At 42.8% G+C, this 16,357-nt stretch overlaps 1 long non-coding RNA gene across 1 annotated transcript; it reads left to right on the top strand.

Annotated features, from left to right (window-relative positions):
* The first annotated feature begins 3,588 nt into the window (after positions 1–3,588).
* On the top strand, positions 3,589–16,122 carry LOC120854777. Its single transcript, XR_005719057.1, has 4 exons — positions 3,589–5,826; positions 6,689–6,840; positions 11,525–11,631; positions 16,049–16,122. It is a non-coding gene; the product is annotated as an uncharacterized LOC120854777 (long non-coding RNA).
* The last annotated feature ends 235 nt before the right edge of the window (positions 16,123–16,357 follow it).

The raw sequence follows: 16,357 nt of genomic DNA, 5'->3' as shown, positions 1-16,357 counted from the left end.
CTGCTTCCCTGTTATCCGTCTTATTAGCCTCTTTCTACATGTGCAGCTTCGGATTCCCATCTAGCAGTCCCAAGATGATCCAAAGTAATGACCAACAAAGGCACTTCATGTGGGATGGTATTTATTAGGTTTATTCCAAGTCAGGCCTCTCTGACTCCACCTATGTAAGAGGATAAATATTCCTTTTTTGGCTTTCAAGTCTCATGAGGAGTCTAGTTTTCATACAAATCTAATAATGAAAATGGGCTTCCCTGGTGGCTCAGTGGTAAAGAATCCGCCTGCCAATACAGAAGACGTGGGTTCAGTCCCTGGGCAGGGAAGATCCCTTGGAAGAGGAAATGGGACCCTACTTCATTTTCTTGCCTGGGAAATTCCATCGACTGAAAGAGCTGTTGGCCTACAATCCACGGGGTCACAAAAGTGTCAGACACAACTCAACGATTAAACAACAACAACTAATAATGAAAATAGATTCTCAATTAGTCAGAGAAGATCCTAGAACCTGATCTCTTAGGATTCCCTCAACATAAATCAATGTTACTCAAGACCTACTAAGTGCCAAGCACCAAGCAGGCAGTGGGGGTGTAGAGTAATGGGCAAAATGCACACAGCATGCAACTATTAGTGTTCATAGTATGGGACACACAGGAGAAAAGGATTTGCTTTCACTGCAAAGAGCATGAATGGAAGAGAGACAGGTAATTTTTTGTACTGTCCTTGCTCTATCAGTGGCAGAGTAACATGAGGAAAAATGTTATTTTTTTTCCCTAACAGCCAAGCAAGTATTCCCACCTGCCCAGCACATAGAACAGAATACCCTTGTGAAGTATTTATGTAAGCAGCTTTTGAAGAAAATTAAATGACAAAAGGTCTTCCTACAATCTTTCTATACTTTTAAACTCGACAATTTGAGACCGTAAGAATGACGGGAACAATCTGTAAAAATAGTACTTTAAAGAAAATGTATTAAAGTCTCAGATAACTACATTACATGTCATACACAAAGTAATCTTATTTCAGATTCTGTGATGAGCAAAAATGGCTATTTAGCAGAGAAGGCAAATGCTGCCTTATGGCTAAGAAGAATTGAGCTCCACGTCAAATGTGAGAAGAAAATTCAACTTCTCTTTAAATGCCATCTACTGATGGTTTCCAGCAAGCCTTTAGCTATTTTGCAATCACCCATTGCACAAGGAATTTTGATGATCAAGGGTATGTTAAAGTGTTTAGAGATCTTTCTGAGATGGATGATCTCAAACATCTCCTACTTGCTACAAAAGGCAGTTATTACTAAGTCAAAATTTCTCGTGATTTGAAAATCCTGTTTACTTGTGAGCTCTTGTTTCAGAATCTATGCTTCAGGCACAGAAATTTGCCTTAGGTCTAGTGTTTATGATGGTGGAGATCATGTTTGTTTAAAGTCGAATAGGAATGGGGCCAGGAGAGATGGCCAAGTGGGAGTCAGCCATCGGGGGGAAATGGCAAGTTACCCGTGTAGAGCAAGTATGAATCCTGTAACAGAAGGAAGGGAGGCCCCTGAAGCTACTTGTCACATGCTTGAACCCCTGCCCAAGACCCCAAAGAGGGATGAGCCTGTACTTGAGCATCTGGCAATAGGAAACACTGCTTCCAGTTTTAAACAACCCTGCTGCTGCTGCTAAGTCGCTTCAGTCATGTCTGACTCTGTGTGACCCCATAGACGGCAGCCCACCAGGCTCCTCTGTCCCTGGGATTCTCCAAGCAAGAACACTGGAGTGGGTTGCCATTTCTTTCTCCAATGCATGAAAGTGCATGAAAGTGAAAAGGGAAAGTGAAGTCGCTCAGTCGTGTCCTACTCCTAGTGACCCCATGGACTGCAGCCTACCAGGCTCCTCTGTCCATGGGATTTTCCAGGCAAGAGTACTGGAGTGGGGTGCCATTGCCTTCTCCGCATTTCAACCTAATGAAGATCTTTTTCAATCCTGATTTTTGTCAGTGTTTGTTTGCCATTCTTCCCAGCTCCAGGTCACATGCAGATTAATGAATGTGTCTTCTATACCTTTATCCAAGTTTTTTTATATTAAATATGAATACAACAGTGTTAAAGTTAGAGACTTATGAAAAGACACTAAAGAGTGTTCTTCAGAGTAACATCTATCTGTTAATTAGCATCTTTTGAATACAATTGTTCAATTCATCTATTTAAATGTACCTCATTTTTCTTCTGTTTTGTCCCCAGGCCCATCTTGCAACTTGGCTGCTCTATATGTATCACATTTTTCACTTGTGTCAATTTAATAACCATGACAACCTGAAAAAAAAAAAGATTCATTTGACATTACCTCTTCAATAATATCTATTAATCACCAGATTCCTCCTGTGTATAAGTTCTCTCTTGTTGTTAAGTCATGTCCACCTCTTTGCAACCCCATGGATTTGTAGGCCTCCAGGCTCCTCTGTCCATGGGATTCTTCAGGCAAGAATACTGGAGTGGGTTGCCGTTTCTTTTTCCAGAGGATCTTCCCGACCCAGGGAGTGAACCCTCATCTCCTCCACTGCAGGCGTATCTTTCCCACTGAGCCACCAGGGACGCCTATAAGCTCTCCCTACCATCCTGTTAATAAGTAATCCTAGAATCTTACTTAGAATCATATTTCCAAGAAAGTGCAGGGAGGAAAATGCTTCACCCTCTTCATTTTGAGAACCAGTATCCCACTTGCCCATCACCAGCCTTTCAACAACTCTCCTTCTCTCTGTAATTTCCTCACTGGAGAAACAATCTGTTTCTGAGAATCTCAGGATTCACTGAAACCTCATGAAACAAATCTTAGCCTCCCTCATGTTAGGGTTATTTGTGTAACATCTTACTCCCTCCACCCCCACCCTCAAGATCGTCAAACTTGATTATGAACTCCTTGGCAACAAGGGATGGTGCTTATTTTTCTTGTTGTCCCTGCCGTGCCTTGCACTGTATATTTGAAGGTTTGAATGGAACTGAATCACTCACACAAAGGAAGAAACTTAGTTTGATCTATGCAGTCTCAAAATCATTTTCTTGGTCAAATTGGATTCTTTTCATCTATCTTAACATCTAATTTGTGCATAGCTGAATTAGTCTTGCAGTTAATCTGATGTGGTTTTCCGTCTACTGACGACAGTAAATTCATTTTCCTGATCTGGTGATTTTTAATCATATAGTCACAGCCCACTCACACAGAAAAATAAAACAGCAGATTAAATAGCAAACTAATAGAATGATGAATGGAATTATCCCTAAACACAAAGGCTTTTATATATAATCTATAGTTTTTGCCAAGTCATTTTTTCAGTTTTGATCCAACACCCTTTTGTTAAAGTGATAATAATAGTCACAAATCTGTGAGTGTTGTTCTTGTTGTTTAGTCACTGAATCATGTCCAAATCTTTGCAGCCCCATGGACTGTAGCCCACCAGGCTCCTCTGTCCATGGGCTTTTCCAAACAAGAATACTGAAGTGGGTTGCCATTTCCTTCTCCAGGGGATCTTCCTGACCCAGGGATCAAACCTGCATCTCTTGTGTTGTACCCATTACTATTTGTGTGACTTTAAGCCAATTAATTCAATTGTAGAACAAAGTATAATAAAGGTTAGTTATACCATCATTATTTAAATGTATTATCTCATTTAATCCTCACAACAACCTTGTGAGCCACTATTATTTTCTCCTACTTTACAAATTTGCTAGGTACTAGCTGCTGGATGATGTAGCATTCATAGAAATGGTCATGTCAGAATCAGTCAAGGTCTTGCCCCCAAGGACTTCACAATTGAATTTTGAATAATTAACTGTAATCAAAGAGCAGAATCATATATTTGCTATAGCAACATGAATGCAAAATGTGTGTGAGCACAGAGGGTTTATTAGCTAACTTTATATAAAAGAGATTCTGCCCTTGGGTGTCTGTTCAACTCCCTTTTTACCTCTCTCAGCCTTGCTAACTCTGCCACACTGCTTTTCTTTCATTCCTTGAACAAATCATGCTCTTTCCTATGACAGAGCCTTTGAAGCTACTCTTTCCTCTACCTGGATGCTCTTTCCGCTACCTCACCTGACTACTCTCATAGGACTGTCTCATCCTTTGAATCTTACCTTAAAAGTCCATGCCCACTTAAGATGTTCTTTCTCTTCATTCATATCCTTTCTCAGTCCTTCACTGGATTCCTTCATATACTTATGTATTTATACTTTATAACTTATCAGATATTTTACTCCCATACTTGTTTTTATCAGTCTCTGCCTTTGATAAAGAAGAGACCCTTTGGGAATCATCTTTTACCTCTACCCCATTGCATTCCCAGGACCTAACAAAGAGTAAATATTCTTTAAATATTTGTTGAGAGAATTGATGACTATACTGCTGGATGACTTGGGTAGGATTTTCAAAAGCTAAACTTCATTTCTCCTCACTCCCCAAAACAAATTTTAAAGGTATACAGAAAAGAGTTGACTTTCATTGGATAGATAATCAAAGCTGATCATAATAGATTCTTTATCTTCCAACATCAAAATTGAGTGTGTATATTGAACTGGATAACCAGGTCATTGTTCCCTTTTTTGTATTACTTGTTATCTAAATGGTCACATTTCCTTGTGTTTACAAAGTTCCTTTTGTTTTTTCATTGTTTCGGTTCCTATTTTGCAGGTATTTCATCCCGGAGTTTTTATGATGGTTAGTAAATTCCCACATGCAGATAACATTATCTTCCGAGAATCAGGAAATCACCTTCTCCTGGAATTAGTGGCTACAGAACTGGCTTGATGGTGAAGCTGGGAACCCTCTTCTGACAGTTACATGCCCCCTCCACCCCTTCAACAGTTCAATACCATTGGGGAGGAAAGAGAAAGGCAGACAGCAAGAGCTTGAAAGCTCCCAGCTTGTTTCTGCCAAGACACATCAGTTTCAGGTCATGCTTCTGCAGCGCACGTGTCATGGAGCGAGCATAAGCTGTCAGCATGCAGAACAGAGACGTTCCTTTGACAGATCCCACGTCTACATTCCAAACCCATTACAACAGGAGAACTTGTTTCCCTCCAATGAGCTGCCCCCTCCCTCAAGTGGACGCCCAGCTGCAGAAAGGCACTCATGGCTGGAGAGCCACGTCTTGAGGAGGCCTGGAAGAGCCGCCTCTCTAATTGTCATATGTATTTACAGGGCAGAGCTGCTATATTCACAGCTGGGGTAAGGGTGGGGAGGGACAAGCAGGCAGAATCACAGCCTGTCTCTATAGAAAGGGCTGCCTGTCACTTCACATTCTCACCAAATGTGTTCCATTCATATCTAGAATCATAAAAAAGTGAGCTTCAGATTTAACTTTCTTTTAGTGTAAACCTCACACTTCCAAAAGTAGCTTTCAAGAAATGACTAAATAAACACTATAATGAAAATTATAGACTCTGCCTAATTACTCATTACCTTTGTGTTCTAGTTTCCAGGTATAAGAGGCCTGAGGAGGAAGGCAAAAAAGTATTCATTGACCGGGGTTACACATTTTGAAATAATGGGAGAGAGGAAGTTCCATTTGACAACAGAATGTGGTTTGAAGACAACCCCCTGCCCCCACTGCATTTCTCTCCCAACTTTCCACTAAATCTCATAAAACCCAGAAATGGATGTGAACTTTTTACACTGGCTAGAGCTAGTACTAATAATCAAGCTATTGCCAGAATCTAGGAGGAATTTCCATGAACTACAGGATGGTGGAATTGGATTGAGAAACACATTCTGTGGTCTTCTAATTCTTCATCTCTAGAAAGAGAGCAAATCTGAACAACCTTCGACCACCCTCCCGTTGTCCCTGGCCCAGCAGGTAAAAGCTGAATCACCCAGAGATACGGGGAACTGTCTCTGTACCACGCAGGGGGTGGAGAGAGATGGGTTGGGGTGGACTGATGATGTTGATGGCAGGATATGAATGTGTGAAGGCAATAAGAGCACCGCATGCTGGAAGAGGTACATTTTCACCTATTTTGGATGTTCTGAGTGTCAGAGCATCTTGCCACAGTCCAGTTGAGCCACACTGGATGAAAATGTGTGGGATATGAGGAAATAGTCTTGGAGCTATGCATAAAATCCTTCAAGGGCAAAATCATTCATTCAGCCAGTGTTTACTGAGTACCTACTATATGCCAGACACTAGTCTTGCCACTGGGTAAATAATTGCTTTCAAGGAGCTTACTTTCAAAGTGGGAAATAAAATAAATAAAAAACAAATGTTGTAACTCAACAGCAAGTGCTATGAAGAAAGTTATATCTGAATAAGAAAGTAGAGATGGGAGTGTAGGAAGGCCTGAGGAGGAAGTCCTCCTGAGGACTTGAAATTGAGATAGGAGGCCAGTGTGAAGGTTAAGGGAAAGCTTTCTTGAAATCAACAAAACTAAAAATGCACTTTCCTTTTTACAACACAGATTCTCATTGCATTTTAACTCAGTAGAGTAATTAGGATGTTTCATAGTACAAACAGCATTTATTCACATGGGTGATATCATAGCACCACCCTCAACTGCTGGGGGGATAAACTCCAGTCAGTCTGGAGAATTTATTAACGACAGGAATGGATAAGCTATTGTTACCAGCCTGATCAGATGTCTGCCTACCTTTATAAATAAAGTTTCTTTGGAAAAACATTAGGCCCATGAAGCCTAAAATGCTTACTATCTGGCTCTTTACAGGAAATGTATGCTGAATCTTATTATAAAACATAAGGAAAGAATTTGAAAAATAATGGACCTGAAGACAAGAGCTGGAAGTTAGGTTCCAAGTGGAGGTGCCAGCCTGAAGGAGGAACGGGGACATTTTCCATGTGTCACTGGGGTAAAGGCAGGTAGGATATACAAACACGGAACATCAGCAAATCTGGAGATGGTTTACCAGGTCGTTCTCCTCTGATTCTTTCTATTTCTTCCATGAAGAAAAGAAGCGAAGTCATCCACATGGAGTGTGGAGAGGGGAGAGTGCTGGATTTACAGATATGAGAAATGAATCAAAAAACCAGAGGGACCAGAGGTGAGAAGGGACACATCCAATTATTTAACAGAGTGTATCTGCAGAGTTCTTCCTTCATTTGAGAATTTGCAGATTAAATAGAATTTGCAAATTAAATAAAATTAACATGGGACTTTCAAACAATCACCGAGGATCAGGAGAAAAGAAATATCCTCACCAAGACTTCAAAAAGGAAATAGCTACAAACTGATAGTTTATTATAAGAGATATTAATTTCTAGCAAAATTTAAAACATGTTTTCAATGGCCAAGCAACTGCATTTTCAGGTAAGTACCTTAGTGAAATGTGTAAACATGAACAAGTAGATAAATAAACCTCATACAAAGGCTTTTATTGCAGTCCTTCTAGTAAGAGCCAAAAATTGAGGCCAACCTATATGTTCATAGCAGTGGTATAGCCAAAATAACTTTGGTATATTTACATGATGGACTTCATTCATGTAAAAGTGACCTTGAAAACACAATGTTGAGAAATATTCAAGTTGCAGAAGATTATTTATAGTCCAGTCAATCATTTACATAAAATTTACACACTCATAAAATAATGTGTTGTTTATTAATCTATATTTAGAAAACAAAAACAAGGACTGTGATCACAAAATTCATGACAGCAATTAACTGTGAAGAGAGGAATTAGGAGAAATTGTGTTGAGGGAAAGATTTATAGAAGACTTTAACTTTATGATAATAAAGTTAAATGTGACACAGATAAAATGTGATATAATATTAATATTTGTTAATTCTAGGTAGGCAGGTGCATGGGTATCTTACTATCTTTTTCAAAAACATTTTGGTTCAATTATTTTTCAAACTGAATTATGAAAGTTTATAAGGATTTTTTGAAAACACTGAAACTGGAGTTGAGATTTTTCTTAAGACTGTAACAGGGCACGGCCACCCATAAGCTCAGCACAAGGACTTCCCCGGCAGTCCAGTGGTTAGGACCTTACACTTTCACTCCTGGGGACCCCGGTTCAATAGCTAGTTAGTTAACTAAGATCCCAAATGCTGCTCAAAACCTTAGCACTGATGGTAGGTGGGTGGGGAGGCACATTGGCCCTTCACCATTTCACCCCATCTCCTCGAGATCTGCAGCTGGAAGCCCCATCACCTGAGGTCTATCTCCACCTCACCTTTCATTTCTCACCTTACACATCCTTCTCTCAGGACCTCTTTTCCTACTTTGCACGAGTGAATTCTACTCCCCTCCATTGCACTTGACAAGCTGTCTGTGTGCTCCACCTTGCTGCAGTTAGCACTCTAGAACAACTTCCCATTTACTTGTTTGGGCCCACTCTGGCATCGCTGACTCCTTAGGGAGAGGCTGTGTGAAACCATCAAGAGTTCTCCAGCTGGCACAGTTCCCAGCCCTGACTACATGCTTCCTACATTTTTGATGATTTTGTAGATTTTGGGTCCAGACTGTGCTGTAGGGTGCTCTCTGCTGGCAGAGGGCAGAGTAAAGGTGCTGAATGCCTGAAGATGCCAGAGGGAAATCATCTAGGCAAATTGTCTACTGAAAATCTTTCGCCTGGAGTTGGATTTGCATTTCAGAATCATTGATGTCTGAAGCTGATCTTCATAAAAAAAAAAAGTAAACTCAATTTTTAAAAAGCAGCTGATCTTCAGGCTTGCTTTTCCTCTTTGCTTTATCTAAACATATGTGTAGGGAAAGTTGGCTCAGAAATTATTCAAAATTGGATTTTTCTTTTATAGTTTCCACTCAAAATCCCCCATGTTTTCCACATAAAGTAGCCAAGCCTCAGCCCTACAGAAAACATCCTATCGATATTTTCCTATTTTTCCATCTTGTCCAATTTTGGAAAATGTTGGAACCACATCAGACCCACCCATTGTAAGTGATGGGGAAAAGATGGATGGGGAAAAACCACTCTTCCACACTTCTGTCAAGCTTGACCTTAACTCATTTCTAGTTTTAAAATAATAACTTAATAGTGATGCCCTCAGCTTGAAAAATACTGGTCAGAACATGTTAAAAAGGCATGAATTCAGGGACTTTCCTGGTGGTTCAGTGATTCAGACTCCATGCTCCCAATGCAAGGGCCACAGTTTCGATCCTTGGCAGGGGAACTAGAACCCAGAGGGCCATGAACTCTATTCTAATTTTTGAGTAACGCAATATTGTTTCCAGGACCCAGACAAACAGCTGAGTCTGCGACCGTGTAGTAGGTTGTGTAGTCCTTCTAGAGTGTTCACCATCCCTCCCTACACTCTGCGTGCCCTGTCCATGACTTGGAGCCCCAGTGGAGGAGAGCCCTGCCCTCCCCCGTGGGCAGCAGCTTGGCCAGGGAACATGAGTGGAGGCAAAAGGTACCAATCCCCAAAGAAAGCTCCAGGAGGCATTGGTCTTTCCTTTAGCCAGCTTGTTCACCTTTCCTGACTCCAAGAGGACAGCATATTACAGAAAGAGGCTGCCCTTTTAGCCTGAATTCCAGAATAAAGAAAATTCAGGGAGCTAACTTGCAGCTGATACATAATGTGAGCAAGGAGAAAAACCAAACAAAATGAAACAAAAACCCTTTGTTTGGGAAGCCACTGAGATTTTAGGGTTGTTGGTTACCATGTCATAACCTATTAAAAGATGACAGATGGTGAACTTAAAATTAGAATAAATTAAAAATATGTCCCCATGCAGTAGGTACCAGGTCAGACTCCTCTCTGCTACCAAGAGCAAGGGCTCTGTAGACGGTGAGAGGGAATTTTGCTATAGCCGGGCCTCTTTTTTTCTGGAAGTCTAGCTACAGCACATATTCTCTTTCTGGTACACAAGTTGACATGAAGCCTCTTGTTTATTGTTTGTTTGTTTGTTTTCCAATTCATCTCAAAGGTCCAGAATTTTCTGAGTCTGGAGCCAGCTCCAGGGTCCCCCTAACTTCTAGGCAACTCTTTAACATTTCTAGCCTGGTTGCAAATCACCATTGCTATTTGAACTGAGCAGATTATTTCCTGTCTTCTCTGTATCACTGGTTGGAGAAACCAGAATTTCCCAAATTAGAGTAATTTTTTTCCTATTGATTTTGCCATTAGTGACCTGCAACAGTCTCTCCAGGAAAATAGAAAGACTTTCATTAAATATTTCTTGAATGTGGGTGTAGCCCAGAGTCTGCCTGTGGCTATCCTGTTGTTTAGAAGCAAGACCAGAGTATCATAGTTACAGAGAGGAAAAAGGCTGAGCTTCATGGAAAATGGTTCTTGGCAGGGGTGATTTTCCGGAGGAAACATCCCTGACTAGGGATGACAACACAAATGCTGGATACAATACAATACAATAGAAAGTAAACCCTGGATCCGTGAAATGAGCGGTATCCATTTAATTTTAGTAAAATCAGTGTATCGTTTTATTCAGCACACATAGGAACACTCTGTTTATCAAAATAGCTTTCTCAATACCAAACATGCATATGCTGCTGAGAATTCAACATATTATCCTTACTTCCAATTATCATAGGTCCACATTTTAAAGTAGGAACAAAAATACATGACTACAAAGATCACTTTTAATTTTTAGAATCTTAGTTAATATTATTGGAATATTAGTGACAAACAGCATCTTAGCTTCTTTAGAAGAAATTCTTCTTTAGGTAGGATGTGCTCTTTTACAGTATATCATCTATCTTTGGCATGAACTCTCTCTTTTTGGTTTCTCCCACCCAAATTCTTTGCCTCTTTTTTCCTCCTTTCTTTTCCTTCTCTCTTGTTCCCCACCCTTTGCTCTAAACAGCTTTACCCCTTTTTTGCCTGGTGTCTGTTTCCCATTTTCACCATCCACCTGATGACCTTAACCCTGGGAGGGGCTGTATCGTGGCAGGAGGGTGAACTGAACTTAGAGTCAAGGGGGTTAGGGCTGAGTCCTAGTGCTGCCACCAACGTATCGTGTGACGTGGGGTAAGTGACATAACTTCTCTGTGTATCCATGACCTCATCCATAAAATGAACTGAGGAAACAATTCAGGACAGAGGGAGTAGTCCAGGTGCTGAATGATGCTGAGAAGTTGGGTGAGGAGGGGACTGGGGCGTGACACCAGGTTGAGCGGCTTATTCCTCATTGGTGGGTTCAGTGGATTCACTGTGGGCTCAGCAGACAGATGCGAATGTGATGAGGAGTGGGGGGGCGGTAACAGGGAAATGAAGACAATGAGCATCACCATCTTTCAAGAAGTTTGGCTTGTGGGACACAGCAAAGAGAGAGGGGGTAGCTGCAGGGGGAAGTAGGGTTCAAGTCAACTTTGCTTTGCATTGCTTTTATGATATTGAGTGTGGACGGGAGAGACACGATGAAGGAAGAACCCAAAGATGGGGGCTGGGGAGTGGTCTATTCAGTGAGGTCCTTGAGGATCCTGTGCACAGACGGGGATCAACCCTGTCCACAGCACATAATGAGAGGGACAGAGGCCATCAGTGTGGATGGAATGAGGTGCCTGGTTTAGTGGCAGTAAGTTGAGCTGTTCCCTATTGCTCAGTTTTCTTTTTCATGTAAAGTAGGAGGAGAATTTCATCTGTGGAGGACGAGCGGAAAGCTGGAGGTTTGAAGAGAGTAAATACTTCGTGAAGTTCTCCAGCAGGGAGTGCCTGCGAGTTCCAAGATGCAGGTAAAGCACAGCGTTGGAGGAAGCTGAGAGTTGAGGTTGCTCTGCCGGCTGGTCCTGGTAAGGCAAGGACCTCTAGGTCAAGATCTTTGCACCAGATGAAAATAAACATCTCTAATCTGCCCTGCTTATGTCTTAGGTCTGTTGCTCAATAACTCAGTTTAAATGAATTACTTCTTCCTTGTGGGCTAGGTTGATTTCACTGGACAGGATCAGCTGGTGGAAGATAACCCTCCAACTCCTATGCATAAACTTGGCCAAGATCAGGCTTTTTCAGAGGCATCCACAGGGAATACTGTATTGGCAAGGTCCTTTTGTATCAGTTTGATCTGGTTTAGTAATATACATCTCTTCTGTGTCCCATATGTGCCAGATACTAAGAAAAGAGCTGAGAATGAAAAGGAGATATTACCCATTTCCATGGAGTTTACAGTATAGTGGGGACTCATAATAATAACTAATTAAATAATTATAAGTGAGCAAAATATCATAAGGGAGTTTAGTTCTACAGCAAGCAGTGGGCTTCCCAGGTGGCACTGGTGGTAAAGAATCCGCCTGCCAACACAGGAGCCTCAGGAGATGCAGGCCCGATTCATGGGTTGGGAAGATCCTCTGGAGAAGGGAAGGGCAACCCACTCCAGTATTCTTGCCTGGAGAATCCCACGGACAGAGGAACCAGGCAGGCTACAGTCCCTGGGATCGCAGAGTCGGACACAACGGAAACCACTGAGCATGCGCACATGCATAGCAATCAGTAGAGAGGGCTCCACTTTTATCTTGCTGCTGCTGCTAAGTCACTTCAGTCGCATCCGACTCTGTGCGACCCCATAGACGGCAGCCCACCAGGCTCCCCCGTCCCCGGGATTCTCCAGGCAGGAACACTGGAGTGGGTTGCCATTTCCTTCTCCAATGCATGAAAGGAAAACTGAAAGTGAAGTCGCTCAGTTGCGTCCAACTCTGTGTGACCCCATAGACTGCAGCCCACCAGGCTCCGCCGTCCCTGGGATTCTCCAGGCAAGAACACTGGAGTGGGTTGCCATTTCCTTCTCCGCCACTTTATGTTAGAGGTGAATATGTTATCGAAACCTATGTTTGTGGGGTCCAGCTGCTCACCATTGAAAAGCCAATAAACAGGCCAAGTTGGTGGAAAGGAAAGTTTGCTTTATTTCAGATGCCAGTAACTACAAGAAGAGGGGTGGCAGGCATCTGTCCAAAGGCCGATTCTCCTGCACTGACAACCAGTGAGGGAAAGGGCTTTTATATGCAAAAGTGTGTGGGGTGGGGCGGGGGAGAGAACTACATGCAGAAACAGCACAGTCATCTGTAACAGTCATCTTCAGGTTGGTCATCGGTGGTCTGCCCAGCATCATCTTTGTTGTTTTAGATATAGTTAATCTTCAGTTCCAGGGCTTCCCTCATAGCTCAGTCAGTAAAAAACCTGCCCGCAATGCAGGAGACCTGGGTTCAATTCCTGGGTCAGGAAGATCCCCTGGAGAAGGAAATGGCAACCCACTCCGGTATTCTAGCCTGGAGAATCCATGGATGGAGGAGCCTGGCAGGCTATAGTCCATGGGGTCGCAAGAGTTGGACATGAGTTCGTGACTAGGCCACCACCAGTCTTCAGTTCCAGAGTCCATTTGTTCCCATTTCTCTGAGGCCAGTTCTTAGAACTGTGGCAGCTCATGTCCTGGGTATGGTCTGGTCATCGTGTAATTAACTTTCCACCTGGTATTTTAGTATCTATAAGGATATGGCTCTGAATATTACCTCTAGCTCCTGAGAAAGAACTAAAGGTCCTTGACTATGCTTCATGACTACAGTATTACTGTTTAGTCTTCTTTGACAGTTTTCCTTCATTTCCCCATTTCTTGCTTCTCTGATTAAACTTATTCTTTGACTAAAGTTTTCCACAGACATAAGGCAGGCAGAGGTCATGGTGGAGGGGCAAGGACCATAAGGCCCTGCTGTTTCAAGAGAAGATGCCAGGGATGCGTCCAAGACATGAAAAATGAGTAGGTGAAAAGAGTTAGCTGGTAGGGAGGGGTGAGCATCAGAGGGTCATGGACATTACATCTTAAGAAAGGTGTGAGGTCAATCGGGAGAAGTTGGTAATTAGCTGTAAGTGACTCTAACTTGGAAAGTTTTGGGTGCCAATAGACTAGTCATGATTTCGTTTTCCAGACTCACCTTCACTAAGGCTGCTTCTGTGATTATGGATCATCCCTGATGGATGTTTAGCCTTTCAAGTCCTTTAGCTAATGGCTGCCCGTTGGTCACCTTGTGCACAAGGACTCCAGACCAGCTACATCGGAATCACTGCACGTGGAGCCTGGCCATTATTTAGAAAGCTTCCAGGTGATTCTAATGTGGAGCTGGCATTGAGGCCCCCCTTCTCCTCCCCACCTCCTCTCCCCTCTGCTGTGGGGAGACGTGGGTGCACTGGTGCCAAACCCTCAGGACACCCAACTTCAGGTCTGAGAATTAGGGCAGGAGCATTCACATCCCTCAGCTCCACCCTCTTCCTTCAAATGCCTCAGGGAATTCCTGCTTCCACCAGGTCTGAGAAATTGAATTCTTGCATACGTTTAAGTCTGAACAGGCTCTTGCTTCTTCCTTTTGAGACATTTGCGTGCATCTTGGTAATTTGGGCCTCATATCCTTGTCTAGTTCGTTTACAGGTGCTCCAACCGTCCATCCACCTACCCTCCTTGCTGAGGCCTTTGTGGCTGTTCTGGCCAGTGGGGCAGCAGGCAGTGTGTTCTCAGCTGCTCTCTCAATGATGTTCCCCTACTGCTCACAGCATTGGAATAGTTAGGTGTCTGCAGAGATCTACAATCATTCATTCAATCTCCTCTCTTGAGCCTTCCAAACTTTGCCCTGTTCTTTCCACTTTAAATACCAGGGATAAAGTGCCCCAGGTAGCAGGCTACACATATCAAAGTAGAAGTGTCCATGTTCGTGCTCAAAAGAAGCATTTCCCAGCTAAGTCAAATGTTCACCTCTGTGTACCAAAGGGTGAGTTCATCTTCTGAGAATTTGAGGCAGTATTTGTCTACCCTATTTGCTCATGGGTAGGACTTCTGAACCAGGTGCCTGGGGACCCTAGTACAAATCAGTTTCCTAGTAGTCCACCTAGGTGGCTTGAAGGTCCTGAGGTAGGTGAGCAGCCAGGAATTCCCTGTCCCCTTCTCAGAAAATGAAAATGATGAGAGGCCAGCTAATTGGACTAGATACTCATGTTGGCTAGTCTCAACACATTCAACTCTAACCTTGCCTAAACACTACCATTAGGCTTTTCTCCCAGACTTCTCACACTCCAAATAGACCTTCTGGTAAATTACCCCGCTTTGAGGACAGAGGTCTGGGAGGACAGAGACCTTCCTGGGAGGTCTGATTGCACATTGTGTGTTGATCTTGGCTGTCTTGCATGGAGGAGGGTGCGTCTCTACATGGTACACTTGGTATTTAGGTCAGGCACACGCAGGGTCATTAATTAATTAAATATGATAATAAAGCTAGGGATGGGCCCAATCCTTTATGCACTGAGAAAGACTTTAAAGGTAGGGATACTCCCAGGTCTGAATGTTTCCCGGGGCCAAGCGTGAGTCATGAGTGAGCCCAAATGTGTTCTCTCTGGACCTTTTCACCCAGATACCTCAATGCAAAGCACCTTGAGCATGACCCCTGTCCTCAAACAACTCATCTTCACACAACACCACTGTGTGATACAGCCCCTCGTTGCTCACTAAGGCGTGTGTTATTACTGCTGGGAGAAGCTGGGGTCAAGGCAAAGCTAAACTGATGGGCAGCTAGGAAGCTGGACCAGTAGCCTTGGGCCCGTGAACACCAGGGAGAAGGCAGACAGGGTGTGGGGAAGGCAAAGCTCTGGGTGCAGACTCCCCATGACCCAGATAGTGACACTCCTCTCTAGAGAGATTAGGCGTCAGACAGTAAGTCGCTTTTGAATGCTTCTTAAAAGATGAATGGATGTGTTGAGTATGACTTATTTTTAGCCCTTCCTTTTACATCATGGCTATTTCTGACAGTGTTTTTTCCATTTTGCCTAGCTTCAACAGAGTTTCTTGTCACACACATTTCCCCACATTCACAGAATGATCCTGTCCCTTTCATAGGAGGACTTCAGTGGAGGCCTCAATTCCTAGCCTGAACGTGGCTTTGGAAGCTGGTTTTTGACACTTGATGTTCTGAAAACCCTGAGAAAACTGTTTCTGAATAAGTGATTATCTTTAATTTAGATAAATAATCCTGCTTGTTTAGGCCATGATTCTGAAAATGATTTTTCCCACTGAATATTTTTTCTTCTCAAGTGAGAATGAACAGTCTATGTTTTTTCATCAGGTTAGCTTGCATTTCTGGTTAAAATTTGCTCCCTCTAAATTTATTCTCTGCCCTTCCCTAGGTTGGTAATGCTAGTGGCCCTGCCCATCTCACAGCTGAATGAAGGAAGAGGAGGCCTCTAAAACCTGCTCTCCATTACCTATGTATTAATTACTTTGAGCAGCGAAGAAGGAACATTTTGATAAGTTTATCTTTTCTCTAACTCAAGCACAAGCAATATAGCTTTCTGAGACTAATGGTCTGGGTTCTTTGGGGTTCTTTTCCCCTCCTGTATACAAAGAAGTGGGCTTCCCTGAAGGCTTAGATGGTAAAGAATCTGCCAGCAATGTGGGAGACCTGGGTTCAATCTTTGGATCGGGAAGATCCCCTG

Source organism: Oryx dammah, unplaced genomic scaffold, assembly GCF_014754425.2.
Source record: "Oryx dammah isolate SB20612 unplaced genomic scaffold, SCBI_Odam_1.1 HiC_scaffold_27, whole genome shotgun sequence".
NCBI classification, from domain to species: domain Eukaryota; kingdom Metazoa; phylum Chordata; class Mammalia; order Artiodactyla; family Bovidae; genus Oryx; species Oryx dammah.
The sequence above is the reverse complement of the archived record's forward strand: the minus strand, read 5'-3'. Positions and strand labels throughout refer to the sequence as shown.